We start from the raw sequence: 11,067 nt of genomic DNA, 5'->3' as shown, positions 1-11,067 counted from the left end.
CTCGCTAAATCTGCTAAATCTGCTCCCACCTACAAAATTTTGTTTACCACTGATTGTGTTTAGTTAGACCTAGCTAGACACATTCTCTGTAAAGTCCTCTGAGACATGCTTGTGATAAAGGGCTATATAAATAAATAAACTTGACTAACTTGACTTGACTTAAACTAGTGAACTTGTTAAACTAGTGAACTTGCTACCTGCCTCTTCACTTGTCATGTGACCTTCAGCAGGAGAAAGATCTGTCAAAGTGAGTCTGATAACTTTATTTACAAATGTGTTGCCGTCTCTGTCACCCTCTAGTGGTCGGAAAATCGCTTATTGCAGCTTTTAAGTTGACCAACGGAGTTTTCAATGTAAACAACGTGGATTTGTTTACATTCGTAATTTCACGCAAACAGACAGAGTATGTTGTTACACCCCAATGAATATGTTGAATACATTATCTTCTAAGACGTTCGGAGTCTTAGAAGATAGAATTTTTCAGTGTTTACATCCTCTCAGTGCTGCAGCTTGGAAAGGAAGCTCCTGCCACTTTGTATGATTGACAGTCTAAGTTGCAGGTGTTTGTGTGTGCGTGTGTGTGTTTGCGTGTTTTTGTTTTTGTTTGGGGACCCACTTTGCTCACTAGCACCCAGGGGCGTTAAGATTTCAGAACATCCGGGGCTCAGCCCAGAGGAAGTCACAGAACCATAGTAGGGGGGTCCGGGGCCAAAAAAAAAAGATCCAATTGTAATCCAGTGAGTTATATTTAATCAAAAGTTATATTTCTATATATTTCACTACCTATATCACTATTTTACTACAACCTAACAGTGAGCTACTTTGGTTTGTTTGTTACGTATGGAAACTTAACTTTAAGCATAACTAATTTTAAGAAGTAAATTATTTAACCTGTGATGTCCTTCTGTTAGGAAGCTGATATTTTCAATGCCACATCAAAGATCACCATGAAAAGCCTAATCCATTCTGAATGGCTGGAGGAGTCTACCAGCATATAAAATATACAGAGGCACAAATATAAAATATAATATATGTATATATATATATATATATATATATATATATATATAAATATATATATATAAAAGAGAATTTGTTTTTGCATTTAATGTTCAGCAGCCCACATAAGTAGACCTGAATGGGAGGATTCAGTAACTAACTGACTAACCAGCTGACTGGAGAGAAATAGTAACGTTTTGTTTACAGTGATCCAATATTATATTGAAGATGTTGAGCTAAAAAAACAAAATTGCTATAGCTTGTAGGCATCTAACCATGAAGCTATCAACCAAGTGTCAGTCAACTCGCCACCACACAGCTGCCTGATTTTTGCTGTCTTTCCAGATATGAATAATCAATCACTTGATTAAACTAACCTATAACATATCGTACCTTTCTTCCTCTTTTGAAAACGTGAAGAAGATCCATAACCTGTCTTGTCTTTTCCTGACATTGTGTTTCCTGGCTGTAGGCCACCTTGCCTTCTCTGACCTAGACTAGGACCGACCGATTAAAATCATCCATAACGTAACGTTTTTTTATTTTTTATTTAACCTTTATTTAACCAGGAGTGGAGTCTCATTGAGATTAAAAATCTCTTTTTCAAGAGTGTCCTGGCCAAGACAGGCAGCAGCACAGTTACATGGTTGCAGACATAAAACAAACATATAACAATTTAGAATGAAAACAAAGAACACATTTCATCAACATTCAAAACATCTACAGCCAGATGTGTTTGCTTCCAAGTCATTTAGAGACACTTTAAATGCATCCAGTGAGACCAGCTCCCGAAGATTCAGGTAATTTTGCAACTGATTCCAAGCAGAGGAGCAGCATACCTAAACGCCCTTTTTCCCAGTTCAGTACGGACCTTAGTGACAGTTAGTAGGAATAAGTCCTGGGAGCGAAGACAATAACTTCCCATACTTTTTTGAAGGATGTAGATCTGTAGGTAAGATGGAAGCAGACCAAGAATAGCCCTATAAATAAGGATGTGCCAATGGTTAAGTCTGCGGGTGGACAAGGCAGACCATCCAACCCGAGCATACAAAGAGCAATGGTGAGTAAGGGCTTTAAAATTTGTAATAAATCTCAGTGCTCCATGGTAGACAGTACCATAAGTAACATAAACTGTTCCTTTAGTTGGACTCAAACTACAGGATGACAGATTGGCAGAGCCCGCTACCAAACAGACACACTAGCAAGCAGCGACAGGTGAGTTCGATTTGTGTCCCGGCATGTACCTCGATGCACCCAAAGCCGGGCTTCAAAGCTGGCTCACGTAAAATAACCGGCCCGCTCTGACTACTAACTCGAATTTTTTTTTTTTTTTTGAGATCCAGGGCTATTCATAAAACATTCGGGGCTGTAGCCTCGGACGCCCAGGCCTAACGACGCCGCTGCTAGCACCACTAGTGGCCGAAAACTCCATTGGTCATCTTTAATTGGTCATATTTCTAAAACTGTATTAGCTACGAAAAATATTTTATATAGTAATTATTGTTTGAAATCAATATAGATTTAGTTTGCCGTAGTAGCACAAAATGTTAAAAGTGGCTCATTTTACCCCATTCTCCCCATGTATGTATGCAGGGATGTAGTGGAGTGTCGACCCACCTGAACTCAGTTTACCTATCTTTTTGGCTGGACCGCAATAGCGGGGCCATTTGGTATTGTTTGGCTTAGTCTGTGCTATGGTTTGGCTTACTGTTGTGTCCCCGCTGGTAAGTTATTCCTGTTTCATTGGTTGCCTGGTATCATTTATATTTGCCAGTAGTTTGTGGTGTTGGGTGAGGGGGAAGCCATCTCTGGCATCCGCCGGTGCTGGAGATGTTTGTTGGTGGGGACCTCGGAAAGTGTTCTTTGGCCTTGGTGTACTAGCAGTACTAGTTTGGGTAGCCTAGCCTGGTAAGTTTTGGAGCAGTACTGTGTATTTCCCCTGTTAGGCATAGCAGTGTTTCCCCTTTGGGTTTCACTGGTTTCCTTTTGGTAGTGTTGTGACGAACGTGGAAAGAGCAGTTGTCTCGGGAGCACATCCCTGGTCTCGAGAGGGTTGTCGGCTTGCCGATCGCTTTTCTTGCACCAGTGGGTTTTAGTGCATAAATACCCACCACAAGTAGTCGCATGAAGACTAGGGTTGTATTTAGCTAGTTACTGGTTAGGTAGCTAGTGGGGAAGCTCCGTTTGGGTAGGCTGCCCGACCGTGTCTGCTGGGTGCACTGTAGCCATGTTGTTTTTTTTTGTAATTAGGCTTCTTCTTGTGGCTCTGTTTTGTGGTTGATTGTGGCTAGTGTTGAGGATTGGGCAGTTTTGGCTTGGGTAAGCATGAGCTATGATGGCTTTAGATATTGCTAGTGTTAATGGCTTACAGTTGGTAAGTGCTTTCCTGAAGGCTTGTAAGTTACCTGCTCTTGACAGTTTGGTCTTTGTGTGCCAGTGTCATCTTTGTAATGTGCTGGTGTGGCCAGTACTACGCTTTGTATGGGTAACACTGTGTGTTTGTGTGTGTTTGGCTTGCACTAGGGATGTGCAGCTTTTTGGGTGCTGCTATGGCACTGTGGTTTTGGTGTTTGTGTTGCCACAGTGTCAGTAGGACTACTGTTTGTAGTTGGGTGTCCTACTTCGGAGCAGTCTTGTTGGATGAGCTATGCACCCTTTTGGGCAATTCACGGTCATAAGACTGAGGTTGCAGCCTATCTGTTTGAGCAGGGTACACTGGCTTGGAAGCAGCCTCTTGGTAAGCCTGAAAACCTAGCAGCGAGTTTGGGAACATTGTTGCCGACACCACCTCCCGCAAGGTGATGACAGTGTGAGTGTCATCTTTTTGGGTGGGAGTTGTTTGTCTGGTCACCTGTGCTGGAAAGTCTGTTGTGCAGTCTTTCCTGTTGCTTTGCCTTGCCCTCTACACTGTACAACCTCAATCTTCACCACGTGAAGGGACTGACAACACGGTGATGGTCCTGTTGTCCCAGCCTTGAAGCCCAATTGTGTTGTCTCTGTTCTCCTGTGCTGCTCTTACCTTCCTCTTAAATGCCGCCTAGGTACCGAGGTCTGCTGAGGACGGGGTAAGAAGCTGGCCAGGGGCAGGCGAGCCGGAGAAAATGAAGTGTATAATTTTGTAAACTTGTCTTTTGTTTGTTACAGGGGTTCCTGGTGGGACCCTGTTTTTATGGAGGGGGGTGTGACGACCCTCCCACTCTCCTGCTCTGCTTGCTGTGCATGTTCGTCTGTCCTGCAGGAGCCTGGTGGGCGGGGTCGTCATCGGTGCCAATGGAGTGCACCTGGGCCCGGTGAACTCCTTGGGCTTAAAATGACACTTAAAAATAACACCCATGCTGTCCAGAGATAGGGAATGTGACTACTCATAAACATTTTTCCTAAACCACATAAAAGTGAGTTTTATTTTTAGTTTCTACCGTTAGTTTACTGACTAAGGATCACCAGAAGCCTTTTTATTGACATGTTGCAGTTTTCTTTTGGCCAAATTTCAAGTGAATCTTCGGTGAGTGTTTTGATTTCTAGCATGCTAGCCAGATTTTAACTTTGTAGATTTAGAAACTTTAATGTGCAAAAGTATTTCTGTACCATTTTGTAATAGTTTCTAACAAGTCTTTTGTAACCTAAAACCAATTGGAGATAAAGGTAGAAGATATTCTGTTTTATGAGCTAAATCTTATACGTTACTGCATAGGTTTGGTTATGCTAATGTTTTAAAATGATAATGTTTTAAAATGAGTTGTGCTTTCCTAGAATTTGCTAGAACATATTTTTGCTAGAACATATTTTCCCAGCCAAGAGTCAACTCTGAAGGCTCATGTTTTAAGACTTAGTGCCTGTTGCAGATATTTCATGAAACATGTTTTGAATTGGTTATTGTATTTTCATTGGTTATGTTTGCCAATTACTTAAAGTGGTAAAATGCCATTCAAATACCAGAGTGTAAATATGTGGTTCTTGGTGTTACTAATGCATACTGACTGTGTGTTGTAAGTCATCGTTGGTCTCTGCACTTATTTTATGCTGTTAAATGGTATAAATGAGTCAGTATTATATTTACGTAAAGCGATTATAAAATGAATGTTACTAGTGGTAACAGGTTGCTGCAGAGGCGGCCTTAAGCATCTGGGGGCCCATTTCAAGAGCTAATGTACAAAAAAAAAAAAAGCGAGGATTCAAGTTGGTTTGCATTAATAATGGTATATTTTTGGACTTCAACTTAAATGCATTATGGGCACTTTCAGCATCATGGACAGCTCAACATAGAAATAATCCAAACAATTTAAAACTGAAACAATGACATTTTTGCTTTGGCATGAGGAGAAGCCTCGCCCATCTCGGCAACTACTAGTCTGCATTGAATAGCACTAGGCCTGTGTGTTATGTATCAGCTGACATAAAAACAGCTTAAACAATTCCCTCAAATTAAATTAACAACAAAAGCAATGCCATATTTTGCTTGGGAATGAAAAGTGTCTGAAACTAGATTGTTATTCATGCTCTGTTGGCCTGGTAGGATTATTTAACCCTAAATAACTGCTTATAGAGATTCTTTTAATTATGTGTATTTGCTTTAGTTTGAGAATTTACTAGTTCGTATTAGTTGACACCGTTAGTAATGTTCGTAGTGAAAGAAATGACCCGCCTACCGTTTTGCTGTGAATATTGAACTGCTAACTGCTTCTAACTGCAATTAAAGCTGTTAGCTTTGAAACGTGTCCGGTGTTATCTTTGATTGAAGTAACCACAGCTCGCCACAATATATATATATATGTATATATATATATATATTTTTTTTTTTTTCCCCAATTCCTTGGCTTTAGCAGGACCTTTGATTCCACTATTGAATTATATTAAATATTATATGCTTTGGTTGACTTATTTCTGACAGTAGGACTTCAGTCTCAGAGCTGGTAGACTTCTCCTTAGTCTTCCGTGTCATTTTTTATGAATGAAGCTTCCCAACATATGGGCCGGACGCCTAACCTTATATGGCATTATTGGGGCGTCAATTATGCAAATTCACAATTCTCATGAACGCGCGTTCATTTAGAACAGGTGCCATTCATCATGTTTACGCAGGTCATTTACGATGTTTTCTTAAGGAGCGTTTGGTGAATCTGACGTGGCACACTCGTACGAGTCCACCTCACGAAAAAAGTACGAGAAATTTACGATAACAATACGAAAATGTTCTTGCATGAGGCCCACTGTCTACTTTTTCTGACTTAAAATATCCAAGGGAGAGAGAAATTTAGACCTCTCAGATAAGAGGTATACCAATTAATAATGTATGCTAAAATGAACAGCTGAAACTTAATCATACGTGTAATGTTATAAATGGCACTGCCCCTCGATATCTCAAAACTCATGTTACTATAGTTCATATTCCACATTTTGTATAATCCCCCATGTGAAAAACTCAGCAGCTCGAACATTATTTTGCTCCTCTGGTATCTCTGAAAATCAAACTCTCTCCTACCAAAGCAGTTTTAAAAAAAAAGGAAGTGGGAAGATTACTTTGGAAGAAACAGAAGCGACCAGTATGAAGACAATTTAGCTATAGATCTATCATCTTTTGATTGTTTTTACTGTGTTTTGTGTGTATGTCAGGTTGTTTTTTGTCTTTCATGGAAGACCACAATGGAAATAAATGTTTGTGATGGAAAAACTCCAAACATCTGAGTCTCTTTGTGTTTTACAGCATGTAACGCACCTTGTAAACATTGGTTTTAGAAAAGTTACTATAAGTTGTTATTATTTATTCATGCAATATGAAAAGACAAACAACCAACCAGAGTACTGGGTAGGCGACTGAGTTTTATTTTCTTCTGGAATGTCAGAGAACACAGTTAACATCCAAGCTGCCTGCAGGACGCAGCAGTCAGTGATTGCATACCGAAGTATTTCCCTTCATGAACGGATCCATCTCAAACAGTTTACAGTTTGCATTCAACGAAAAAAAATAAATAAAAAGAAATACAAAAAAAAATAGCCCTCCCTTCAGGGTTCCTACAGCTTTTCCACTTCAGATATTTTCTTGACTGGATTTGAATATTTTGGTATTTTGTGTTAAATGTGATGTATGCTGATAGCAGCTGTATAATGTCAACTTGACTAAATCACTCAATAGCTCAATATCATTCTTCACAACAAATATCACACTGTGTGAAATTGCACTGGGTCTACAACTGCATGAAACACGTAGTCTTATAACAGCATTTTATGAATAATATACACAGTCATGTATGTATCTGGACTGACCTTACCTTTCCAGATTTTTTTTTTTGGAATGTTTTTACTGCCTGGAAGTGATCAAATTAATTTTCCGTACTTTTCCAGAGCTGTGTAGCAACCCCGTCACTGGCCTAAACATCAGAGCAGCTTCTTTAAAAAACACAATGGCACAATAACTTAATACATAAAACCACTTTAACTGACCTCATTCTGCACATTGACACAGTCTGTCGTGACAATCACTGGTACCACTTCATGAATTAGGCTTTATTAGAGTTCAAACTGAGCAAGAATAATTCTGTAACCAAGATTTCTGATGTGTATTTTTCTGTGAAAACAAAAATAACAAAAATAAAGCTGACCTTACATGAGGTTTCTACAGGATTCTACTGAAGTGGAAGAATGGGTGGATTTAAATTGTTAGAACAAATAAAACCAGAAGTCTCTCAGAGCGGAAACCTTCGCCAACACTGAACAATATTCCAACTTCAAAGCTGCAGCCTCCGTAACAGTTTGTTTATCGTTTGTCTTGGTTTGATTTTCCAACAATATAACATGTGAATGCAACACTATGTAGCATGATGTCAGACTTTCCCACCAGCACATGAACGCAGCACAACAGTTCTGGCTAAAAAAGAAAAATAGTCTATCCCAGATGCAGATCATCACCAAAATCAAATCCACTGGTTATTGGGCCGAGAGCGATCTGTCCACTAGATTTCAGCTCATTTCTGTTCAGAACTTTTTGAAATATATTAATAAAAAAACAGTCAGGGGACAACGTAACCTCCCTCCAACTTCATTGGTGGAGGTAAAAATCAGAAGAAAGTGCCAAAATTTGTATATTTGTAATCTCTTTTCAAATAAAAAAAAAAAAAACACAGTAAACCTATTTTTTTCCAAGACTCAATAGGAATGTTGATTCTGTGAAGCTCAATAGGTACAGAGTAGTACCAACACTGTCGGGGTTAGGGGTTCAATTCCCTGTTTCACTCATAAAACAAGACATTAACACTGCCAAGGTTGAGGGTTTGATTCCCCGCTGAGACCACTCATGCTCAAAATCTGCCCAGGTGGAGAACTGTAAGGCGGTTTTGACAAGAGCATCCACCAAACGGCAAACCGATACCCATCTTTCATTTACTAGGTCAAAACTACATTTTGAGAACATGAATAGAAACTATAAAGGTCTCTGCCTCTTCTTCTCTCATGTCCAGCAAGTCACGTTTGGAGAATATTAAGGACATACTAGACTACAGAAATACATCTTGACCTAAACACATCTTGTAAACATACAGTAAGGCAGCGTTTCATGATGATGAAACAAACCACACGCAACGCAACAAACATGTTTGACAGGCAAAAACTCAAGTGATTCTTAACCAGACCGACAAGCTCTGACATTTTGTAACAGGCGAAGCTTGACACCAAAAACAACACTCACAATGAATCGGTTACACTTTTTTGACACAAAATGTACTACTGTATGGCCAAGTCGCTTTATGGAACTGACTGGCGATGGCAGAGCGCTTCTAACACACTAGATGGGGAGCGCTCGGTCCGCTGGATTATCAAGTTTTACAGCCGTCCCCACAGACGGATTTTAATCCAAGGACGCCTAAATTAAGAGATAAATTTGGCGATTTTGGACCTTTATATAAATTTGTCTCTTCCATCCCTGTAGTACTTGGACCCACAGAGAATACTGGCTCCAGAGTCAGCTGTCGGTTGAAACGGCGAGCTCTGTTGCCTCTTGCTGTTAACAATTAGCCTAAACTGTTTGTCAAAATATCTCCAAAAAAGGCCAGTCTGTGAAAACAATATGGAGACCCAACCAACGTATTTCTATCCACGGCCCGGAAAGCAGCAGCACCGCACCGTTTCTACTCAGTGGATCGTCTTCTACCAAACTCTATCGTTTAGAAAAATAGTTCTGTGATTTCCTGATTAGTGAAAGTTGCGGAATGGAGGAACCGAGTCGTGTTTTCTCTCGACTTCCTGTGGAGCCACAAACAGCTTTTTTGGAGATATTTTGACAAACCCCATTTGGACTCATTGTTAGCAGCAAGAGGCAACGGAGCTCGCCGCTTCAACTGACAGCTGACTCTGGAGCCAGTATTGTCTGCGGGTCCAAGAACTACAGGGATGAAGAGACAAATTATATATAGGAACAAAATCGTCAAACTTATCCTTTAAGTAGCTCTTGATCAGGTAATTCATCACGCCTATCTCCAGGAACAGGGTGAAGGGTCAGCTCTCTTTCAATGCATTCAAAGTCTAACAGCAATGGTATTTTTTACCTAGAGATGCTAATTTTCAATCGTTTCATCAGATGAGATATGATCACTCTTTCTTGTAACAAAAAATTGACAAATTTTCAGGATAAGCAGTTTTGCGAGGTTAGACTGCAGGTTTGTTATACCAATTTTCACAAAAATGGAAGGAATGCATGTTGCAGTTACTAAATTTAAAAGATGAAATTTCTTTCCTCACAAAACCTCCTCCAAGTCCGTTTTTAAGATTATGTAACAGTTTTCTGGTTAAGATAACAGATCCCCAACAGATTGATGCTTCTTCAGTGGTTTATTCAGCAAAGATTCGCCAAAATGTCTGACGAAGACCAGCTGAGGTTGGATCGCTGCTGAATAAACCTACATTTTCCATTTCATCGTCTCCTTTTGTATCGGCCACTTGGTCAGTCCTCTGGAGGTGCCTACGCTACAGGGTCGGTCCATTCATGACCTGAGTTGAGAATGCATGGTAAATTCCAGTTAAATTCCTGGAGTGTGAGTGTGAATGTCACCCAGCTCTAGGGAAACAGAATGTGAATTGAATTGGAATGACAGGAAACAAAATTGAATTACTTTAAATTGCATGAAATTCCACTTCTAAGAGAGTTTGTCTTGACTCGCTAAACATTATAAATCAAACATTATGAATCCAATAAAAGACAGTTCAACAAATCAAATGCAATCATAATGTATGGATTACAATTATGTTATCCATCAAACGCCACCTGAAAGGTACCTATACCATTTTATGATATTCTGTATTGATAATATATAACACTATCTCATATATGTGGGAAGAAAAAACAAAAAACATGGATTTCCACAGAATTTCATTGAATTAAATTCAACTTCCTGAAATTTCAATTCAATTCTGTTTCCTGTAGATATTTTCCAATTCTGATTCCTCAGGTCAACTGTAATTGACCCCAACCCTTCTATCAATTTCTGCCAAGTGAAAAAGAGCATGTAGCATTTACATCCTGCCTGAGTCACCTGCCGAGCAACTGAACCTCATTTGAACTGGAGAGAATCAACACTTTCTGAAATGGACTGTTTTCAGAGAAGCTCAGACATTTGAATTTGCCGATGAGGTCACTGGAAGAGGTCGTATGTAAGGTTTTAACGTTGCACCAGTACCACTCTCTGCCTATACCGGTCTTACTATGGGTACGGCGTAGTATCAGCACCGTGTCGTGCCTATACTGGGGCTGCTGTGGCACTTTGTCTTTCCACTGGAATACTGACCAGGTTTGATTCAGCAGCAGAAACCAACATCACCCTGCCAGCACCCAGTGCTAAATATGGTTTAACAGCATGGTGCACTAATGCTGCGTTCACGTCATATCGGATCTACGGTAAATACAAGCTGCCAATTGGGAAAAACACATTCACGTACGCCTTCTAGCGGTGATTAGAAGGAGGACGTGGGAATTTGTTGTGTGTCAACACAGGCAGCAAACATAGCAGCAAATCCATTGATGTCAGCAGTCCAAGGTAATAAAAATCAAAAGTATCAGTTATATTCACAGTAATACAATCAAAA

Source organism: Centroberyx gerrardi, chromosome 13 (assembly GCF_048128805.1).
Source record: "Centroberyx gerrardi isolate f3 chromosome 13, fCenGer3.hap1.cur.20231027, whole genome shotgun sequence".
NCBI lineage: Eukaryota > Metazoa > Chordata > Actinopteri > Beryciformes > Berycidae > Centroberyx > Centroberyx gerrardi.
The sequence above is the reverse complement of the archived record's forward strand: the minus strand, read 5'-3'. Positions refer to the sequence as shown.